The 22,952-nt window shown below is 45.8% G+C and overlaps 1 pseudogene; it reads left to right on the top strand.

Annotated features, from left to right (window-relative positions):
* Nucleotides 1-22,415, top strand: part of LOC144762225 (cytochrome P450 2K6-like) — a 156,216-nt pseudogene extending 133,801 nt beyond the window's left edge.
* The last annotated feature ends 537 nt before the right edge of the window (nucleotides 22,416-22,952 follow it).

The following is a 22,952-nucleotide window of genomic DNA, read 5'->3' as shown; positions in this document are numbered from 1 at the left end:
CAAATGGTAATACATTACATCAGATTAGTTCTTGTTTATCTAAAATTTTCCATGTTCTCCAATGTAATATCTACGTGTGAAGACATCTCAGGCCAACACATGTTGACGATAATATCAATCAGTTCCTCATAGTCAAAATTGATTGCATAATCCCACTCTATAGCCACAGGTATATTTCAAAATAGTTAGAAAAAACACTTCAGATTAAGAATTTAACTTAAAAACATGCATTTCAGGGTTAATCGGTTTCAGATGTAGTAATCAAAAGCAATTACTATATTTTAGTCTCACTTTTTAGAAGTGTATCAAACACAACATATTATTCATGGTCATATATCACAGCATAATTTTTCATTTGGTACAGTATTTCATTACAATTGTCCATGATTAATCTCAACCTTCTCAAATCCCAATATTGATTCCTTGTCAGCACTTAAAAACGTATATATTTAGTAAGGCCATGAAAATAGACACTGTCTTCTTTTTTTGTATCCATACAAGTAAATATTAAAGCATGCAGTTCAATCTCATATTGGTATGATTCATTCCTTGTTCAACAGATCTGTTGGTATACTTCTCCCCTGAGCTGCTGGAGTGTTTGGTATCTCCTACATGAATTTTTGCAGTAGTAAAAAGTATACCTGGGATTTAAATAAAGTCCTTATATCACTGCACGCCTCCTGAAGACATTCCAGGTAATACAGAACTCAGTGGCAAGACTCATAGTCGACCTCCTCAGAAGGGCTGGCTCTTATTCAAACTTAGGTTAATATATAACGGTTTACGAAATGCATTGGAACAATACTTTTTAGACGGTCGCAATAACAAAATAAATCACTTGATGGCTAGCATGTCATTCTTAGGGAGTTGCTTTATGTATTTTGTGAAATAGACAAAATACATGCCACATAACTAGAAAAATCGCTGCACCAGCATAGACTGTTGCGAATCTAACCATGCTTCCCAGTTTGAAATAACTTCTCAATAATATTTGTCAAGCATAAAACATATTGTATACAAATTAATGCCATGTGCTTAGTGTATTGTATTTTGCATTTTTATTTTTTTCTAAGCAAATGCCAAGAACTTGTACTGAATTGTGCATTTCTATATTTGGCACAAAGCATGGCTCTCAATCACTAAAGGGAGTTCCTCTGATACTGAATTATTGGTCCAATTCAAATTTACTATTGAAAATAATTGGGCTGAGTGATGATTATAAGAGATTGGCAGCAAGAAATGTATACTGTTGTGATTACAATCTATGGTAAAGTTTCAGCAAACTAAGGGCCATACCTATCAAATAAGGGTAGCTTGAGTGTGAGTATGTCATGTGCAGGTTATTACACTTTACCACCTCTAACAACTGGACAGAATTGCATTAAATGCACTAGTCAAGAACACAATTGCACAGGTCATGGGATGTCACTTTCTATAATGTCATCAAGTCAAAGATCCTGTGATGTAACTTGCTGTGATGTCAACCATACATATAACCATAGTATCTTTAGGAATACCGGACGTCAAGGCGGAGAAGCAAATCTGGGCATAACATTTACTGTGGAACTCAGAATTGATTTGGCCAAATACTTTTCATAAAGTCTTTTTTTAATTTTCAGGGTACTCACATTATTCCACTTCTTGAATCTGTGCTCTACGATAAGACTCAGTTTGCAAAGCCTGAAGAGTTTAACCCACAGCATTTTCTTGACTCCGAAGGGAACTTTGTGAGAAATAAAGAATTAATGAACTTTTGAGCAGGTATTATTTCTCAGGTTAATATTGTTTCATATTGGTAAATCTTGTTTGTGAACCTTCTACCTTGTACTCCGGAGTTTGTAAATCCTACAGAGGCGTGCTGCTTGTTGTAGGCATAAACAATACATGATACATGAATTAAAACGTGATTAATCTATAGTGAGAGTGATGTTTTTTCAATTACTAATGAATATCATCCGTGATGTTTTTACCACAGCAATGAATCCTAGAAGATTCTTATTTAAGTGAAGTGGTATCTGGCACCAAGCAGCAACTGAAATGGTGCCTCTAAATCTTGGATCAGCTGTTAGGGTGACACTTGTGAAGCGTTAATGAGTGAGAGAAAACTGTTTAGGTGGATGATGGCTCATGACGGTCCATGTAGTAGAAGGATCTGAATACAGAGCTATCAGATCGGTGCAGTGGATACTGCCGGCTGACTTTCTACAAGACAGGTTCACTGCAGAAAGGATTCAAGTGTGTGCAGGTCGTCCCCCATGTCCAAGAGGGAGTCCATGGTCTGAGATCAGTGTGGCTGTTTACCACATGGTCATCGTCCGACTGAGACAGAAAGTAGGCCCAGACACCAAAATATAGTGCCCAACATAAAGTGGCCCCATTTATGATATGAGTAGTAAATAAAACTATCCTACTACATTTGTAAATCAAGCATCTTTGAACTTTTGTCTGGGTGGCCTGTGAGGGTTAACACACTGTGGGAATTTGTGTCTGCAGCAAACCAAGCGTTTGTGTGTGTGAGTGTGCAAGAATAGAATTAATGTTCATCGGGACTAAGAACTACACTTAACATGCTTATATTTATCATCATTAGGAATCTTGATGGTCCTGATCAAAGCTGGATTACACCAGTGGCTGAAACAATAGCTGAAACATGTTTACCAGCGGACGTGGTAGCCATAAGTACTCCATGCACATTTCTGTTCAGTTTTTATTCTGCCAAGGGGCCCTAAGAATATATCTAACTAATCAGGGAATTCTCCAAAGTCAATTTGAATCCTTTCCAAGATCCCTGTAGATATGTTCCCCTAATCAAATTATTCCACGCTAAAGTGGAGTTGAGCCCACCCGGTGCCTTTCTTTGTACCTGGTGAGGACTCAATGATCAATTGTGCCACAAAGACATATGTGGGTGAGAGTACTCCAAAAAAGGAGCATTTCTCCTTATATTTGTAGGCACTGTTCCCGCTAACGTGCACGTGCGCGCACACCTCTCTTAAGGTGAGCGCGCACACACACACAGGACATCATGCGAAATAGTCGCGCCGCTCGCTTTTTCAAATCAATAACTTCCTGCATGTGGTGTGCCGGTGGAAGAGTCCGGGGGTGCAGGTAAGGCTGGCTTTGGGGCTTGCGGCTGTTGGAACTTGCGGGGCGCGTTTTACAAACAAAAGAGTAGAGCAAGTTAAAAAACCCAGCGTGTACTTTCAGAAAGTACACGCTGGGTTTTTTAACTTGCTCTACTCTTTTGTTTGTGAAACGCGGTCCGGGGAAGATATTGGGCTTTTGTCTAAGTATTCATGTTAATCACAGCTCGTGAAGGGGCTGTGATTTAACGTGAATACTTAGACAAAAGCCCACAATCGTCCCCGCATCGCTCCTTACAAACAAAAGCATAGAACAATTTTAAAAACACAGCATGTACCTTCAGAAAGTACAAGCTGGGTTTTTTAACGTGCTCTACTCATTTGTTTGTAAAACGCGGCTCGGAGGAAGAAATGAATAGGCCTCTGTAGACATAGCTGCCAAGGTTTCAAGAATGCTACATGTGACATTTTCATAATTTGAGTGTAGTTATGAGTGACATTTCCACAAATATGAGTGACACTTTATAGCAAGTAAATCAAGCAATGAAGACAAGGGAAACATATAAATATCAGAAATAACAACCATTTAAGCACAGCTGCTAACATTTCAAATTGCTTATGTGTGACATTTTTACGGATTCAGTGATTTTTTTAGAGACATTCAGTGACTAAATGTGTGACACTTAAAGTGACTCTTTCTTGCAACCAAAATGATGCAATGAAGTCCATGGAAACAGACAAAAATCGTAAATCACACTAATTTGTGCAGCAAGAAAGTCGTACTCTGTAGCAGGGGCTTTTAAAGCTAATATTGAATTTTTAAATAATCAGCACCCTCCACCCCGACCTCAGCTCCAGGTGCGGCTGAACCAGAAGTACAAAGGGGATCTCTCACAAAAGCAGAAACCCACTGAGCTATCCACATACAATACAGTTCTGTAATGGTGGCAGACTTTCTTTTTATCAGGCATTTTAACCCTCTGCACTACTTATGGTGAGAGTGAAAACTGCCAGTAGAGAAAACTGTGACCTCTCTCCAGTGGGAACATTAATCACAGAACTTATCTGTGACTTTCACTAAGCAAGTCTAATAGTGCTGCAAAATTAAAGCCTGCTGTTTTGTACTGTCAAGCAGGGAAATTACATCTTTTAAAATAATAAGTCAGCATAACTACTATTTTAATCAGACAAAACTACTGCATTAGATGGCCCTGCATTTATAGCACAGACAAACAACTTTAGTGTGCACATTTGCAGCATGGCGCTATGCTGTGCTGGAGCCACCTCCTCATTCTCGTAATAAACATTTTAACTGTCAGCAGCAGTACATTATTATATTAAAATGTGACTTACTAAAATGCTTGATGGAATTATCCACTTAGAGGAGCTGCTGGTGTGGCATTGTTAGTCTGTCTCTTTTTGAGAGTAAGCGAGCGAGCCGTGCTGCACTGCCTTAGCCAGTGCCAACTGCTCTCACTGTGAGACTCATCCTGCAGTGGTAAGTCCGGGCACAAGTTAGGATCTGCATGGGCAGGGCACAGCAACAGCACATGGCGAGGTCAGGAGGAGGTGAGCAGGTGATCGGTTCTCGAACACCGGCCTCTCCTTTAACTCTCAGCCATGCACCAAGATGACATGCCACAGAACAGCAAGGAATTCCTCGGTGCCTTACGGCCCGGATGGCGTGCAGGAAATTGAACATCCTTCCATAGCCTGGGCCCAGCGAACTTGTCTCCTCCCCAACAAACAGTGTTTCCACATGGGACTTGGCGGTACCCGGGGAACATCTACAGAAAGCAGGTTTGGCGCTAGTTTAAAGAGCTTTCTGGTATAACAAAGAAAACCTTCTTTAAAAACAATAAAGATATTCGTCTCAAACTTGTGCTAATATGAACTGCTTAAGATATAGTGGGCCAATAACGTACAGTTCTACTTACAGCTGCATATTGAACAAACCGAACCTCGTAGGCAGGTCGGGGGAACAGCGTGTGACACTCTTGACCCCCCAACCCACCTGCACTGTCCAGTACAGTCCGGGCAGCACCACGGTGCAGGAGAGTTATTACGAGCATGCTACTCTCACATCCGATTGGAAAAAAGAAAATATAACAGGCTCACAGGAGTCTGAAGTTTTCTGTAGTACGTCGGTGGTGTGTAGATGTCACGCACGCACCTCGCATTTGCAGTTGGCTGTGACGGTCTTGCGCCGACCTCGGCCGGGTGACGTCAGGCGTGGCTGTTATCGTAAGTGAGTGACTCAGCCGGTCCCCGGTAATTTTCCAGCTGGCTAATAAAATACATTGTAGCAGCAGTGCACTGGTGGCAGCTCCCGGGCGCAAAGTCTGCCGGGAGCAGAAAAGCCAGGGTAGGTGTGAGTGGCGCGCCTAGCAGCCTGGCACACCACTTACTCAGCGCTGGGTCAGGCAGCAGAGTCAGACTGTGGCATCAAAATGCGTGACAACGCATTTCAGTGCGTTGATGCAGAACACCACACTGAAATGCGTTAGTCACGCCTGATGCATGATACTTGGCAGGCCTGTGTAGAATCATGGTCTGGGACTGCCGGCCACCTCCCCCCTTAACATACTGACTGAATTACCCAATTCAACCAGTCAACACATGGGGTCTTTGGAAGTCAGGGGGTACAGGGCCCCCCCCGGCCGTATTTATTAAAATATAAAAACAAATCAAAAATTTTAATCAAATAAACATTTCTGACAATTATTAAAATGCACATTTTTCAGAACATTAGATTGACATCCGTTTCGACATGGTATGATGGGCTAACCTTAACAAATATCTAGTACAGCGTGTTTCCTAACCGAATCTAATCATCCTGAAAATTAAACTGCATTCTAATAATAATAAAGTCTTACGGCAAGGTCGCCAACCGGTGTCAGATCCTTTTACAGCTGCGCTCTCACGTTCGAGATGCGCATGCGCAACCCAGGGCACGTTACACCCACGTGCGCTCCCTGAACTCCATTTAACCATAACAGGAGGGCCCAGACACTCGCGCACCTTAGTGACGTCATAGTGTTGTGAGGGGTGGCTACCAGCCTGAGGAAAGCGTAGACTCCCTCCCCCGCACCCTTTAAAATACGGGATATCATATCCTGCCCCTGAAGTTCTGAGAGAGACCAATGGTCCCTCCCGCGGGCGGCCCCTTTCGTGAATGGGTCCGCCCCCCCGTAAGGACCTTAAAATGCTGCTCACCGATTAATGACCTTACCGCCAGACACACATAATAAATACGACATTGCTATACTAAAAGGGAAAAAAGGCCTAAGGAGAAATTTGTTAATACACAGCAAAGCACACAACATATATGTACAGATATTCCTGTCAGCGGGAAAAAGGCCTAAGGAAAAATTAGTTAAAATATCACAGCAATGCACAAAACATTTACACTGTTCAACTCACCAGTAGACGGGAAAAAAGGCCCACTGGATCAAGCATCCTATAATTCTAATCCGGCACATTGCTACACCTTATACCTACCATTGGCCGGCCCCAAGGTCTGCTAAAAAAGGGGATGGAGGGTGGGGAAAATTACACAGCCCCACGGTGGGGCGAGGAGCGAGCCTGGGAGCGCGGGCACAAAGAGGCCGCTTCCCGCGCTCCCCAGGCTCTTAACCCCTTCGCAGCCGCGGCCCCGCCCCCTCACCCCGGAAGTGCACAGCTACTTCCGGGGCGAGGGTGGGGGGCAAGCGACCACGAAGAGGAGCGGGGTGTGGGAGGAGCCGGGCCCCGCCATGCCTGCGTGGGGGCCGATTGGCCCCCCCTTCTCTCATGGTCTGGGACTGCCGGCCACCTCCCCCCTTAACATACTGACTGAATTACCCAATTCAACCAGTCAACACATGGGGTCTTTGGAAGTCAGGGGGTACAGGGCCCCCCCCTGGCCGTATTTATTAAAATATAAAAACAAATCAAAAATTTTAATCAAATAAACATTTCTGACAATTATTAAAATGCACATTTTTCAGAACATTAGATTGACATCCGTTTCGACATGGTATGATGGGCTAACCTTAACAAATATCTAGTACAGCGTGTTTCCTAACCGAATCTAATCATCCTGAAAATTAAACTGCATTCTAATAATAATAAAGTCTTACGGCAAGGTCGCCAACCGGTGTCAGATCCTTTTACAGCTGCGCTCTCACGTTCGAGATGCGCATGCGCAACCCAGGGCACGTTACACCCACGTGCGCTCCCTGAACTCCATTTAACCATAACAGGAGGGCCCAGACACTCGCGCACCTTAGTGACGTCATAGTGTTGTGAGGGGTGGCTACCAGCCTGAGGAAAGCGTAGACTCCCTCCCCCGCACCCTTTAAAATACGGGATATCATATCCTGCCCCTGAAGTTCTGAGAGAGACCAATGGTCCCTCCCGCGGGCGGCCCCTTTCGTGAATGGGTCCGCCCCCCCGTAAGGACCTTAAAATGCTGCTCACCGATTAATGACCTTACCGCCACAGGCCAGGTAGTTGACCGACTATCTGGCCCCCCCCAAACCGCCTACACTGAAAGGTCATAACTTCCTAATCCAAAAACCCTCTACCCCTGCTATTTTGTTCCCTATCCCTAGGGCATTCCCTGACTCTGTCCACTGGACCCCCCACCCTGTGAGTAGAGCCTCTAATAAACGTCAACTCCTCATTATCAGCCGACTGTTAGTCTACTTGGTCCTGAGATGACCCCCTGTGGGATATTCTGCGATTAATGTGTATGAAATAGTTTCTCAATCCAAGTGTTGATCCTCTTTACCGAGTGATTCTTCACCGAGTGACTCTGCGCATTCCCCAAGTCGACCCCCATTTCCTGCAGTCTGGGGAACAACTGACCCCCCCTATGGTGCAGCCTGTGTTTTATATTTTGCTAACTAGCTTGCTAGCGCGATTATCCCTTCCACCAGAACCCCCTTTTGCCCAATTAACAAACCCCAATTGTTGTTACCCGCTGTCAGATATTGACTGAGGGTGTTGGGCGTGCCTATCGGGTACTTCACCTTCCCGCTCTGGACGGACAGACCCCATCTTTGGTGTCTCTGTAGTTGCTGTGACCGGGGGTATCCTGATACTTTACCAATTGGTACCCTTATGCATCTGCCATGCTGACACTGGTGGCCCTGCGAGCACAGGCGCCGTTACTGTAGAAATACGATTTCCTGTTTCAGGAAAAATTACCGCCATTTTGTGTGAGGCAACATCCCGCTCCATTATTGCGGCCAGCCCAATCAAGGGTTTACACACCATAAACAATCAAATCAGTGCTGGCACCTCCTGCGTCTTATGATCGCTCGCCCATCACGCTTGTGTTGTTGCTTGTCATCCTCTACCTGACGTAAGCATCCCTTGGGCTGTCCACCTGTAGCCGCTGTTGTGATGTGGAGCACTCCAGATATCCACCATGGACCCGGCCATACAAAAATGGAATAGATAAACACAAACCATTAGTGTTTCTGGCGATAACTGCTGTACACGTGCTAGTCTTACATTGCCATCACTTGCTAAGTTTGAGATACTATTAGCGTCAGATGCACACTCATACACACTTCCGACTAAGTGTTAAGCATAGCCTCAGTTTGCGTCCCCTGTAGCGTGACTGGATTAGTGTTACGAAGAGTGCCCTGTAAAAATGGCCTTCATTAACGAATACTACCCAGTGTGCAGTTCAGTGACACAAAGCATGGAGTCCCCAGTGAATACCATAGCGCCCTCATGACTCCTTAAGGATGATTAGGCTATCAGTTTAAAAGGAACAGTCTGTTTGCCAATGCCGCATCCAAGTCTTTAAGCATAGGATTAGCACCCACCCAACCACAACTTGATGATATATACGTATACTAAGTATAGAACCCCTCGCGCCTGACTGTTGGCTTCGACCGTGGCTGACAATGGTAATGCGTAATATAACTAAGGGGCAACCATAACCTATATATATTATTGTTATGATACCAAACTGAGCACAAACTGAGCATCATTCCCTTAACAGGTTGCATGTAACAGGTGGCCCACCGGGTGCCACACGTGATTTTCCAATCAATACATAGTATACCGCCACCTCTCGTAAATCATGATGCAACATTAGTTTCAACAGATCAGGGTTTAATGTGTTACCATTCATTAACCCATTCTGCCTCCCCCAGTTCAGCCCTGGTCATATGCAAATCTGTCCGACCCTCCTGCCCATATAAGAGCACCAGCAGTATCAGAGATGGGATTTAGGCATGGTCACGACCATCCTCTTTAGATCCACTCTACTATAGTGAGTCCTTTGCGTGCTATATGTCCTCTGATAAAATTACCTGAAACTAACAGGCATACTATGGAATGGCAATTTCCTGGCTGACATTTGGTACGGCTGACTTACTTAGGCAATAAAACAGGGGGGGAAGAATTTAGTGCCAAATGCTGTTACGTAGACACGCAAGTGCACACAAGTGACCCATAACTAGTATTGTCAATATTCCCGATAGATATATCCCTTACATGGCCACTTTACCATGTTACCCTTGGTAAGTAGCATTACCTTGGTCCGGGGGCGTCAAAGGTTTTTTACCACTGTAACCAGGCTTAAATCGCACTGTGCCTGGTAACTTGCGCTACACATTTCATAGCTTTGTCCTGTCATCGAATCGAGGCCTACCACCTAGGCAAGTACGCACGCAAGTGTAACTTGAATCAGCAAGCCCACCGGTCACCCTGAACTAGTATTGTCGATTACGTAGACCACTCTGCCATGTTACCGTTGTAAGTAACATTAGCTTGGTCTGGGGGCGGATACCCAGGTGAAGCGGACCCACAATATTGTTTACTAAGATCACTCCTGTTGAACCAGCCAGGATCTATTACTTTATGAACAGAGAGGACGTTCTGAAACAACAAAAAAATTCCCGCACCCAGAGAGAAATATTGTGGGGTGGCGGGGTCAGTGCAAGGAGGGTGTTAAACAGGGATCAGATTACAGTGCCCGCCCAGCAATTTATGGTTACATTGTCTATTTACCAAATAAATAGCAACCACGACTGTCTTGTCGCTGAGTCAGAAAGGAAAAACAAGGGCACAGTAATTGTCATCCTAATGTCACAGCATTTCACCCCATGTGGGCAGCTTTTCATGCTCCTTGCACTCAACCAATCTGAAAAATGATCGTCTAAAATGTTCTTGCCGAAATGTAGGTATACAATGGGCAGCATCTCTGAGATTAGAATTAACATATCGAATGCATTTAGATACAGTGCATCTCCATATCACACATTTTAAAGCGTGTTGATTATCCTGCAAATCTGTCATGGATACCGCCCTCCTGGGCCTACATTGGACATTCTTGCTTTAAAAAAAGAGATAAAGATCTTCCAATTTCAGCAGGCAATTATTTGTGGCCCTGAACCCCACTTTTGATTAATTTGTGAGCTAAACGCCCCACTGCCTTATTGCTATCCCCAGTAGCAGGTGGTCACCCTGGCCAACTATTTACTGAACCAACTTGCTTGTAAACAGGTGTGATAGGATGTGGGATAGTACTATACCTACCCACACTATTCTACTTAAAAGTCCCACTGCCTTGTGATAGGATGTGGGATAGTACTTTACCTACCCACACTATTCTACTTAAAAAATCCCACTGCCTTATTTCTATCCCCAGTATCAGGTGGTCACCCTGGTCAACAATTCATTGGACCTACTTGATTGTAAACAGGTGTGATAGGATGTGGGATAGTACTTTTCCTGCCCCACTATTCTACTTAAGTGAAAATTCGTGAACATCAGAGGCTGGCAGTAACTTGAGCCCAAACCCGCCAAGACGGGGAATTGACTCCTGGTCCCGGGCTCGACCTCTGCATCAGGGTCTGCCACTCCAACCATTTGAGCCACACTTCACCAAACTGGAGCCAAACATTACTTGATATAACGTGTAAACATTAATACATCCACTTTGGGCATTCGAAATTGAACTGGACTGATCACGTCACTTCTAGCATCCAATATTATCCCACTGTGGCTCTTTATACAGAAAGGAGTTGAGCCTATAATTTTTCTTCAGCTTTCGTTGGCTATCCACCACTACCTATATAATAGCAAAATGAACTGTTTAGAGGAATTCTGAGAACTTTTGATTTGGCGCCACTGAACCCTTCAACTCATGCGCTGTTGTCTGCAAAAAGGGGTAGCTACGCTCGCGTCTCAAGAGAGCAGGATGAACACACTTGTCGGATTAATTTAACTTTCGTATTTAGTACAGAAACTGTTTTTTAACTTATACGAACGTATAGGAACACCACTACCTATGTAATAGCAACATTAACTGTTTAGAGGAATTCTGACAACTTTTGACTTGGCGCCACTGCACCTACTGCACCATTCAACTCATGCCCTGTTTTCTGCAAGCTACCAGTACTCGTAACTGCCTGTTCAGTAGTAAAATAAAGCAATATTAGGTGTTTGGCGGAGTTCCAGAACTTTGGGCCCCTGTGTCACTGCACCTGTTGCACCATTAAAAACATGAACCTAGTGCTGTAAAGAAACTGCATGTTAGTTCGCCTCTGCCTGACAATTCTGCCTGCGCATGGAAATGATGTTTGTGCGGCGTACCGGGCCCTTGCAGAGACAATTTGGTTTTAAACAATTATAAGTGCAGTGTTATGAGCCACAAAAAATCCGGACTGGCATCATTAACCCCAGGGACGGTTTCCAGAGTGACTAATATTTATTTATGCGTTTTTATATAGCGCTGTTCTTCATCCAAAGGTGTCAGAGCGCTTCACCATAGAACCAGTTACCTTACCCAAGGACTTGAGTACATGGAGTTATATAAGATGCAAAACAGATACACGAGTCTAAACCCAAAAGGGGAACGTTACAGAGGGGTAGCCACCCCCCTCTGGCCCCCTCCCGCACACGCCAGTGAGCCCCCAGAGTAATGTGTACCCATGTGCAGCCATGTTTTCTTTTCCGTGTGCAGCGCCCATTACAACATTTTCGAGGGCTGCTCTGCGTGCCCAGCCCCGCCTGCGGTGGGGGCTGCTGTGAGAACGGAAAGAACAATGTTTAAAACGTCACAAATAGCAACCTGAAACCCTGGCAGCTAATGCTTAATATAGCGCGAACATGCATCCTGAATCAGAGCGCCTTACATTACATAAAGACACCTTCATTTTAGGAGATAAAGTGATTTTGCAATGACTCACAGGGTGTTTAGCGTCGATACCGAGGCTCAAACCCGCATCCCCGGTTCGTATAGCGTGAACATGAAACCTGAATCAGAGCGCCTTACATAGCACCAGTTACATTACATCTTTCCTTTTTATTTCACATCCCCCAGGTGACCTACCAGAGGACTGTTCGGGCTTTCTTACCAACTAAGCCACAGCGCCGTTCCTGATGCATGGTATTGTTAAAATTGTGTGTTAATTATTTTACCGGCAGAATTATTTCCCATTAAGACGTGGCAATCACCAGTTACATTACGTCTTTATCTTTCATTTCAAATCTCCCAGGCGATCTATAAGAGGACTGTTCCGGCGCAATTACTTTCACAAGACGTTATAAGCGGATACATATTGGCCGAGGTCCGAGTAGAAAGCGGAAGGAGAACTGCGACCTTAACCTAGCGCCTTTCAAGCCCTCATTCTGTCAGACACATTGCTTGTACGAAAAAGGGGGTAGGAAAGCCGCTTGACTCCTCTTACACCATAAAATAATGATACAGTGGGGGAAATGTTTAAGAAATTACCGGCCCGAAGGCTTCAAACCAGGAACACAACTATGCAACACGGGAAATCAATGCAAGCAATCACCCGTACGGGTCTCTAGGCGCCGACGGGAAGATTAAGCAAGTAATCGCTCAGAATCACATGGTGCGGGGCAATCGGAGCAGTGAACACAAAAATGCTGGCTCGGTCATCAAGAGCATCGCAAACCAAATCAAGCCAGTCCCCAACCAACAGCGCGCCCCAACACATGTTTGAAAGCCACACACGAACACACCAGGGCCACGGAATAACATTTTGCCGACAGCACACATTAAGCACTTAACTTTGACATGGCCAAATGCTCCTTTATCTTCAAGTGCGGCTCCCCAATGACGACGCTGCTCCTTCATCTTGGACCGGAGACACGAAATATGAGACTCGCCCACAGCCTCAGGCCATTCCTCCATCGCAACCGGGATCCACCGATCCTCCATCGCTCCACGTGAAATCAGCACGCCGCCTGAAAGAAAATTGGAGAAAATTACACAGCCCCACGGTGGGGTGAGGAGCGAGCCTGGGAGCGCGGGCACAAAGAGACCGCTTCCCGTGCTCCCCAGGCTCTTAACCCCTTCGCAGCCGCGGCCCCGCCCCCTCACCCCGGAAGTGCACAGCTACTTCCGGGGCGAGGGTGGGGGGCAAGCGACCACGAAGAGGAGCGGGGTGTGGGAGGAGCCGGGCCCCGCCATGCCTGCGTGGGGGCCGATTGGCCCCCCCTTCTCTTTTTCATTCCATCAGCGAAATTTGAGGAATTTTGTAATTCTGCGATACTACTGCAATGAACTGTTAATACGCCTTGTGGAGAACTAAAATTATCTTTGCACAGCGTTGCAGAGAACCTCCTACTTACAGCTAAATACGTCTTAAATGACTGCGAATGCCTCCTCCTCAAATGCATCCATCTGCATGTGATAGCAGATAACTTTTGTAGCGGACGCATTCTAGTTGATGCACGTCACGTAGGCGTGACGTGCGTCGGCCATGTTGGAAGCAGCGCGCGCAGCTTCACTGCGCGCGGAGAATAAGCACTGATCGGAAGCGCCGGCCGGCGCTCCTCAGCATACATTATAATTTAAGGAATAAAGTACTTACCACACCAGTACAGCTTTGTGCAATTTATTACATGCACCAACATCACAGTGGCGACGAGGACGGGAGGATCCAACTGGCATTCAGTAAGAAAAAAAAAATCGAACCCTCCACCACGTGGGCAGCAGCATAACAGGCAACCCCCTGACCACTGGGACACAGCGCAGAGCGGCGCTACCAGGCCAGAGTGTGGAGAGCACAAGGGGGCAAGGCTGAGCCCACCGAGAACGACAGGCTGAGGAGCGTGGCAGTGCCACATCAACCGGAGGGGCGGCGCAGTGGCCAGAGAGGCAGCACCGCAACCCACAGAAGACAAATCACCGCAATTACCTTCCCATCGCACAGTGGAAGGTAGGAACAGCGCTGGCTACCAAAGGGGAGGAAGAGGGGACCAGAACTAGGAGTCCCCAGGAGGACGCCCATACAGAAGTGAAGGACAGTGCCCCAGGGAGCCCCACAAGCAAGGCGACAGAGGTCAGGGAGGTGAGGATGAGCACACCGGCAGGCTATGCAATTGCGCCGGTGCAGTTCCTACCGAAACCCGGCGAACCCCTGATGAAGTGGGAGGATTGGAAGGAATATATCGATAATTTCATAGGGGTCCTAGAGGACGAAAATGAAGAGAAGTTTACCCCCCAAAGGAAGAAACGTATCCTGCTGCTGAACCTGGGACCGGAGGGTCTCAGGATTTACAAGAGCCTGGTGCCCAAGAAGAGAGAGGACACTGATACGGACGTCTATGCCCACGCAGTAGAAGACCTGGATGAGAGGTACCGTCCCACCATATGTGTGTCTGTGGATAGGTTCAACTTCCAGCAAAGGAAACAACGGGCTGGAGAAACCATAGAGGAATATGTAGGAGCCTTGAGGAAACTAGCGGCCCCGTGTAAATACGCACTGTGGGAGGATGAATTCATAAAAGACCAGATCGTGATGCACACGACGAGCACACAGGTCCAAGACAATTTGTGGGCGAGCGGCGACACCAGGCTCAAAGAAGTAATGGTCATCGTAAAAAGGGCGGAGCTTGCTAGGAGGTGTGCTGCAGCAACCAAGAAAGAAGTGGTCACCCCAACAATGGTGAACAGGATACAAGAGGGAGACCACCATAAGGACCAAAGAGGAAAAGACCCAGCAGCCAAAGGAACCAGCAGATGGCAAGGGAAACAAACAGGGAGTGACAGCAAGAAATCGTGCTACAGATGTGGCAGTTGGTCCCACGACGCACGTCACAGAAGATGTCCCGCATTCCGAGCCAAGTGCCTACACTGCGGTATCCTGGGCCACTACGAAAAGGTGTGTAGGAAGAAACATTCTAAGGAAACAGTGAAATGCGTCGAGCAAGGTGAAGAAGATCTGGAAGAGGTTGCAGAGGAAGAGGTGGTCACCGTCCTGTGCATATATGACCAGGTAATGAGCATAGAAGGGAGGAAATCCACAAAACCCCTCCTGGACATGTCAATCGGAGGAAGCACCATCACCGTGGTGGCGGACACAGGATCCCCCTTCACCATCATCCAACAGGCAGTATGGGAAGAAACATTCAGACCCAAGTTGGGACCGGAGTTGGAAAAGCTAGACATCCGACCGGTCACTTACAATGGCGACCGCATTCCAATGTTGGGGTTCCGCCGCCTACTGTTCGAATTCAGGGGCCGGTCAGCATGGTGCAAGCTGTACATTGCAGAAAAAGGACCCTCGGTCCTGGGATGGCTAGACCAGGGGGACCTAGGAATAAAACTGGATCCAGGAGGAAAAGAGCAAATATTACTCACAGAGCAAGAAGAATGGCCGGACATGAACAAATGGAAGGAGAACTACCCGAAAGTGTTTGGTGGCACAGTGGGACGGATGGAAAACTTCCAACACAGGATTGTACTCAAGGAAGGGGCCATTCCGGTAGCCCACAAGGTGAGGAATGTGCCGATTGCGGTGAGAGAAGCAGTCCAAACTGAACTCCAGGAGCTGGAAAAGAAAGGAATAATAGAGCCGATAACCTGTGCAGAATGGTTGGCGCCCCTGGTGGTCGTAATGAAGCCAAATGGGAAGGTCCGGCTCTGCGTGGATCTGAGAGAACTGAATAAGAATATTGTTGTGGAGAAATTTCCCCTCCCCAGAATCGAGGAAATGTTGACCAAGACCAGGGGGGTGCAGTGGTACTCCACTATCGACTTGACCTCGGCCTATCACCAAATTGCACTTCACCCGGACAGCAAACGGCTCACATCCTTCATCACCCCGTTTGGATGTTACCAATTTTGTCGGATGCCTTTTGGGCTGGCCTCAGCAGCCGCTGTCTTCCAGAAAATGATGCACCAACTGTTCAGAGACTGCAAGGATGTCCAGTATTTCCAGGATGACATCTTGGTGATGGGGCGAGACCAGCAGGATCACGATCAGAAGCTGGGAAAGGTGTTGAAAACACTAGAGAACAAAGGCCTCACGGCGGAGTGGTCAAAGTGTCGGTTGGGACTGCAGTCGGTAACGTACCTAGGTCACGAGATCGGACGACAGGGCGTTACCCCCAAATCGGAAAATGTCAAAGCCATCGCTGAAGCACCGCCGCCCAGGAACAAGGAAGAGGTCAGGTCGTTCCTGGGGATGGCGGAGTACTACAGCAAGTTTGTGGTACACTTCGCTTCCAAGACCCACAATTTGAGGCTGTTGACCAGAGACAGCACAGTGTTCCAGTGGACACCAGAAGCCCAAGCAGAGTTCGAGTTGATCAAAAGGGATGTCACTGGAGCTGTTCCCCTCAAAGGGTACGACCCACAAGGCACCACTGTACTGACGACAGATGCCAGCGACAAAGGCCTGGGCGCTGTACTCATGCAAAACAGAGGTAGAGGGGAAATGGAGACCATCAGCTTTGCATCCAGAGCATTGACAGATACGGAGAGCAAATACAGCGTGATTGAGAAAGAAATGCTGGCGGTCGTATGGGCCATGGCGAGATTCCGGCAATTTCTGTGGGGAACACGCTTCCTACTCAGAACAGACCACAAACCGTTGGTGAAGGTGCTGACGTCAAGTGGACATGCCAGTGCCACTCCCCGGATATCCAAGATGTCTCTAAAGTTGCTCGAGTTCAGGTATGATGTCGAGTACATTCCCGGGAGCCGGAACCGAGTAGCGGATTATCTGAGCAGGGCAGCTGCCATGGAGCCAGGAGAGGAAGACCCTGTCGGCAGTGGGGATTTGGTAGCTCTAATAGAGGACCAAGAGAAACTAATCAGTCTACAAGAATGGACAGAGTCATATGAAGAGGACACCGACATAAAGGAAGTGAAGGGGTACATCGTACATGGATGGCCGGACAAAAGAAACGTGAGAGCAAGCCTCAAGCCGCACTTCGAAGTGCGGGAAGAACTGTCGATAGGAGACAGAGGGATCTTCATATACAGGGGAGATAAGGTGATTCCCCCAAGGAACCTCACTTCAAAACTGATGGACTTGCTACATGAGGGACACCTGGGCATAGGGAAACTCAAGGCACGTGCCAAACAAAATTACTGGTGGCCAGGCATGGACATAAGGGCTGAAAGGCATGTCAGAGAGTGTCCCCAATGTCAACGGGCGGACAAGACATTAAAACCATTGAGGCCAGCGATAGGAAAGTTTGATCCCCCTTCAAATCCATGGGAAGAACTATCCATAGACATTTTGGGACCGGTCCTAGATGACCAAGGCACACAGAAATACGTGTGTGTGCTCATGGATCGATATTCAAAGTGGCCCGAGTTGAGAATAGATTAATCCATGGACACGGAGAACATCCTTAAGTTTCTGTCAGAGACTTTCACGAGGGAAGGAATACCTAAATCGATCTTGAGTGACAATGGACCCCAGTTCACGTCAGAAAAGTGGAACAAGTTCATGCAAAGAAATGGCGTCACTGTCAAACACACTGCAATCTACCATCCGTCCGGAAACGGTTTAGTGGAGAGATTTAACAGGGTAGTGATGGGAGCCATACAAGCGGCCATATCAAGTGAACAGAACTGGGAGAAGGCGCTAGAGAACATGGTATGGGCCTATAGAATAACCCCCACTGGCACGGGGTACAGTCCATTCCAAATACTGAGAGGACGTGAACCCTTTACCCACAACAACAGAATTTGGAAGGAAAAGCTCATCACCAGTGAATGGTCCCCTGCAGTGGTGCGGGCCAACCTGGAAAAAGCACAGACAATTTACAGCAACCACTACAACAAACGAAGGAATGTCAAAGGCACAGGTCTGGAGCAAGGAGAGTGGGTAAGAGTAAGATTGGCCACCCTGCAGAAGAAGGGAGACAGCAAGTACAGCAAGTCGTTGCAAGTGGTAGAAGTGTATGATCGGGCAGCCCTATTAAGCGACGGAAACGTGTGGTCCCAAGACCGCATGGCCAGGTGCAATAAGGTTTTGGGCTGGGAGCAGCAGGGCACCGACTGGGAAGACAAGGAAGGTTCGGAGGTGGAGAAGAGTCAAGAGGCCGCTGAGCAGCAAGGAGGAGTGAGAGATGAAACGGAAAGTGAAGAGGAAGGAGAAAACGGAAGTCAAGGAATGGAACGGGACAGGTTGGAGAGAAGCACGCATGAGGAAGGAGCTCTGAATGAAGGAACAGTAAGCAATGAGTTGCAGAGTCAAGAGACAATGGAGAACCCAGTCAGGGTCACAAGGAGCGGAAGGCAGGTGGTAAGACCTTCCAGATATCGAGATTTTGAATTGGACAATGAACTGTAAGTGACTCTTTAATGTTTGATAAAAAGGGGGAGATATGTAGCGGACGCATTCTAGTTGATGCACGTCACGTAGGCGTGACGTGCGTCGGCCATGTTGGAAGCAGCGCGCGCAGCTTCACTGCACGCGGAGAATAAGCACTGATCGGAAGCGCCGGCCGGCGCTCCTCAGCATACATTATAATTTAAGGAATAAAGTACTTACCACACCAGTACAGCTTTGTGCAATTTATTACATGCACCAACATTACAACTTTCTTGTCAGACCGCAAGTATTTCAAAGGGAAAAAGTCCCCACATGTGTGTCACGACGGTAATGATAATTAGAGCAACTTTGATGAAAGAACTGGTCGGGCACCTCTCACTACCTTGACAGGCCTCAACAGAAAGACTATTGTTTACTCTTCATTTTCAAAACTTAAATTAGGAATGCACAGTCCTATCTGACATCTTTAAGTATGTAGATGTGTCTCCAACTGCAGCAACGAGAGAGTGGGTGGGAGGGGGTTAAAGAGCGAGAGAGTGGAACATAGAAGAAGGAGATAGATAGAGGGTTAAAAGAGAGAGGGAGGATGAAATGGGGGAGAAGAAGGAGAGAGAGAAGGAGAGCTGTGAGCAAGACTTCGAGGTGAGGCTGAGAGAAAGATGTTCGAGCTAGAGGCAGAAGGGATTGCAAGAGAGGGAGAGAGAAGAGGCTGACAGAGTACGAGAACGATAAAGATAGAGAGTGGGGTGCAGAAAACGAGGGTGTGAGAAAATGGAAGGAAGAAGGCGAGACAGAGGGGAACAATAGAAAATGAGCAAGCGAGGGAGAATGCTGGAGAGAAAAAGGGCGAGAACGAGGGTTAAGTTTTAACTGCAGAGTTCTGGGGTAGTAGTAGTGTCAGCCATTGTTTTGTTGTAGTGCGTGGGATCAGTCGGTGTGTAGCGTGTGGTAGTAGCGGAAGGCCTTATCTTAATGTAGGGTGGGTGTGGTCTGTCTGTGTTTTGGTGCAGGGCGTCAGTAGTAATGACGAATATGATGCAGGAGTCTGAATAGTGGGATTGCACTCGCAAATTTACTTGAAAATACACCATTTGCCCACTCTTTTTTCAAAAACATTTTTATGCTCGCTCGCCGCAGTTAAGTACGTCTATTGGTTTACGCCTCACCACTTTCAAATGTCACCAGCCGCCACTGACATAGATGAAGACACTCAAAAACATGTTTGAGCATAGGTAAAGACTCCCAACTCCTGCTGCCAGTGCTGGATTTTGCCTTGCATGTCCAGGCCTTGCAAGTCATTATTTGCCCACAACATACTAACGGTTACAATTATGCAAGAGGTGGGTGGCATTATCCCAGGGTTAGGCATCATCGTGCCATAGATGCCTGGAGCTGCCACCATTATGCTTGAGCTAGTTTTATTCAAATGGTAGACACCATCATACCATGGATTCCCTTAACTTGCAAAGAATTATCAACATTATGCCTGCTATATACAAGAAATACCCCAATCACACACATTCAGGCACCCATAGTCTGGCATACGCACTCTCACTAATAAGTATTAAATGTAGTTACTCTGCGAGGCTGCAGTGTGTATGGTGCAAGCTGTACCCCCCTCTCCCTCATGGTACCTACAGCATCGCATGAGGAACATGCAGAACTTGAATTCTAGCTGGTCACTTTGTGGTTTGAGACCTATAGTGGCTGGCTGTTATTTAGGCATCTATTTTAGTATTTGAGGAACTCCCTTGAATAGGCGCCCTACTGTTCCTTGTTCTGTGTTTTGTTTAAACTTATCTGCAAGTAAAACATGATTGAAGGTTATTCCTCTTAATGCTGGTTTTTAAATTTTAGGCTGAATTTTTCTTATTTACTGTTCAAAAACACCCTTAAGTTCTTACAATCAAAAGCTATGTTACTCTTCCGCTCGGGTGGTCTGTCACAGGGTTTCTGCCATTGCATTGAACGGAAATGCAGCTCTTTGATAGTTAATAGCTCACTGTTCTATATTAGGATTTAAACTTATAAACTGCAAGTAACAAAAGGGGCTGTCTGACAGAAGCAGTAAAGGAGTGACATTTGGCGCGCGCGGTCTGGTTCCTGGCGCACATAGCCATGGTTGCAGCACACAGAGACCCTCCACTGCAGCACACAGAGGAAAAAAATTAGAGGGAACATGTTTGTAGGTACTAATTTCAGGAGGCTTCCTTCCTTCTTCTTGTTGAGAAAACTGGCCAACTTCTGATTCTGTCAAAAGCCACCTATGGCAGGGTTTTAGTATCAGTACATTGTTATTTTACTACAGCTATAAAAAAAAACTTTTGGCAAGGCATATGGTGTCCACTCCTCAACCATTCATCAAGCCACACACTCACTCATCCATCCATTCATTCATCAATTCATCCATTGTTGTCTATTCTCACATTCATCCAATCACCCATCAATGCACACACAAAATACACGTAAACTTGCCAACCAACAAAGAAGTTCCACTTAAACAAAAACCCAGATGTATTTATATCTGAGTGGTTATTTTCTGCCTTATGTTTGAAGTCCTGAATCTGCAATAGTCAAACCAATCTTCAATGCCATGACTGCAAAGATATTGCGTCATAACTAATATAGCACAAAAAGTGATTTCTGCTGACATTTATGATCACAACTAGAGATGCAAGAAATCAGCATGTATACTGGAATCAACTGTTCTTGTGGAATAGGAAGTGGGCCAGACTGTGGTGAAGAGACAAATTCCCACAAAGTCATAACTTTCAGATGTGTATTTACACAAAAAATGCACTTTATTTTAATACCACACAATCGACAGTAAGGGTGGAAATTGACTGAAGCGACCCAATATTTTCAGCTTTTGTAGAGGAAGTGATGATTCAATGTCAAATATATATTTCTTGATAAATAAGATAAAAATATAAAAATGCTCAAATATTTCAGTCATGCCTGCCATTGTGGATGGTTCACTTTTTATCTCTCTTTGCCAAGAATGAGGGAGGGGGATACAATTACGCATTGTATACATTTTGTGTAGATTCAGCTGGGGATTCTTGTGAATCTAGTAACAGTCCAATACGGTAAACATCCTTTACAACTCAACTTTTACCACGCAGTGCCTTCACGACTCAACTTTTACAACACAAACCATTACAACGCATTGCACTGGGGGGGCGCTCTAGGATAGGGAATAGGTTTAATGTACTATCCAACACCTTCTCTACTATCCACGGGGACTGGAGTTGGAATAGTAACTTAAACTATTCACTATCCAGCGCCCAAAAGCACTATGCGTTGTAATGGTATGCGTTGTAAAACTTGCGATGTAAAGGTAGGCGTTGTAAAAGTATGCGTTGTAACATCATACATCCGTCAAATACAGACACAAATTGTGAGAAGAAGCCTGTGATGCTTAGAGGTCTGACAATAAATTGTGTAGAAACTGAAACAACAGAATAATATAGACAAAGAGCTTCACTCTAATGTAGAAAAAGAAATATGGCATATTAGGTAGGTAAAATCAGGAGATGGGGTTCAGACTACAAAATGCTGATATATTTTATTAGATTGTATCATTTTTGTTATAGGTCGAAGAATCTGCATTGGCCAATCTCTTGCAAAAATGGAGCTGTTTTTGTTTTTTACAAGTCTTCTTCAAATGTGTACTTTGCGGCTTCCTCCTGGCGTAACTCATATTGATTTGTCTCCTGCAGTTGGATTCGCTACACCCCTCAAGCTTTATGAGATCTGTGCACTTCCACGCTGTTAAAAGATTGTTAATAGATTGGCAATGTATGAAGAATGTCATACTGTCATGGCTACAACCATTAACCATTGCTGCAAATCCATTCACTAAATGTGCATATATGCAATTTCTGGGCTTGAGCTATTCAGTGTAATTACCTGTAAATGATTATGACAGACAACTTTGCACATCTATTATATATAATTCCTAGAATAAATTAAATAAAATGAATTTTTATTTTTTTAAACACTTCAAACATATGCCTGTAAAATATTACTTTCAGTCAGTTTTGACAAGAGTTCATGGACTGTGTGAGGAAGAGGAAGTGGAACTTCTATTGAGAGATGCTGTCCTCCGTGATAAGCCTGGGCAAATACAGACATTTTCATCCACAAAAATACACCTAGATATTCCTCATTCAAAAAACCCTATTGTGGTTAAGGTTGAGGTTATTTTGATTCTACAATATTAGTGCTGGATGGCTGGTTGTGTCAAAGGGGATGTTATTTGTAATTTGAATAGCACTCATTTACCCTACTATCCCTGCTGTCCTGTGCTTGA

The sequence above is a fragment of the Lissotriton helveticus genome, chromosome 6 (assembly GCF_964261635.1).
Source record: "Lissotriton helveticus chromosome 6, aLisHel1.1, whole genome shotgun sequence".
Lineage (NCBI taxonomy): Eukaryota > Metazoa > Chordata > Amphibia > Caudata > Salamandridae > Lissotriton > Lissotriton helveticus.
The sequence above is the reverse complement of the archived record's forward strand: the minus strand, read 5'-3'. Positions and strand labels throughout refer to the sequence as shown.